Below are 1338 nucleotides of genomic sequence, written 5' to 3'. Positions count from 1 at the left end.
TGCCGACCCACTTCAGCAGAGTTCTTAGCCTTCTTGGCCGTAGGTAGCCTACCCGCCCTTAGTTAGAGAGACCAGCTCTTACCAGCTCTTATAAAACTCAAGTTTTTGTGGACAGGGGTGGTTTTTGACAGAAAACAAAGGTAGTTTTGTGGTGCCTGGTTCACTCCTGTCAAAACTCCTCCATCGAAATCCGGACCCATCAATTTATAGCCTTTGTAAATTTTGCCAAAAATGAAAAAAATTGAAAATCCCTCGAAATGGTTGGGATTGGTCCGAAAGCACCCCATTTCAATCTCTCCGTCGAAATTTCGCGCCGCCGGTCCATTTTACGCCTGTTTACTGGTTCTCCTGCGAGGTAGGCAGCCCATCGTACGCTGTGGACAGGGGTGGTTTCTGTCGGAAAAAAAAAGTAATTTTGTAGTTCCCTGCTTCACCCCTGTCAATTCGACTACTTTTCCGTCGAAATCCGGACCCATCAATTTCCACTAAAAGAATAAAGGCTATTTGCCTTTGTAAATTTGGCCAAAAATGACAAAAATCAAAATCGCTGGAAATAGTTGGGATTGGTCAGACTGAATCCTTTTTGATCTCTGCGTCGAAGTTTCACGCCGCCGGGCCATTTTAAGTGAGATACGCCTGTTTTTGGACCGGTTCGCCTGCGAGGTAGGCAGCCCATCGTACGCTGACCGCCAGATTCAAAAGACCACCCTTAAAACTCAAGTTTCTTTGGAAAGGGGTGGTTTCTAGCTGAACCAAATGTAGTTTTGTGGTTCCCTGGTTCACCCCCTGTCGATTCGACTACTTTTCCGTCGAAATCCAGACCCACCCATTTTTGCTAAAAATGAGAAGGCAATAGCCTTTGTAAATTTGGCCAAAAATGAAAAAATTAAAAATCGCTGGAAATGGTCGGGATTAGCCCGACAGCATCCTCTTTCAATCTCTCCGTTGCAATTTTACGCCGCCGGGCCATTTTAAGTGATATACGCCTGTTTTTGGACTTGTTCGCCTGCGAGGTAGGCAGCCCATCGTACGCTGACCGCCAGATTCACAAGACCACCCTTAAAACTCAAGTTTCTTTGGAAAGGGGTGGTTTCTAGCTGAACCAAATGCAGTTTTGTGGTCCCCTGGGCCACCTCTGTCGATTTGACTACTTTTCCGTCGAAATCCAGACCCACCCATTTTTGCTAAAAATGAGAAGGCTAATAAGCCTTTGTATATTTTGCCAAAAATGAAAAAAAATAAAAATCGCTGGAAATGGTCGGGATTAGCCCGACAGCATCCTCTTTCAATCTCTCCGTTGAAATTTTACGCCGCCGGGCCATTTTACGTGAGTTACGC

The sequence above is a fragment of the Frankliniella occidentalis genome, unplaced genomic scaffold, assembly GCF_000697945.3.
Source record: "Frankliniella occidentalis isolate FOCC.00 unplaced genomic scaffold, Focc_3.1 Scaffold211, whole genome shotgun sequence".
Taxonomy (NCBI): Eukaryota; Metazoa; Arthropoda; class Insecta; order Thysanoptera; family Thripidae; genus Frankliniella; species Frankliniella occidentalis.
Note: the sequence above shows the minus strand (reverse complement) of the source record.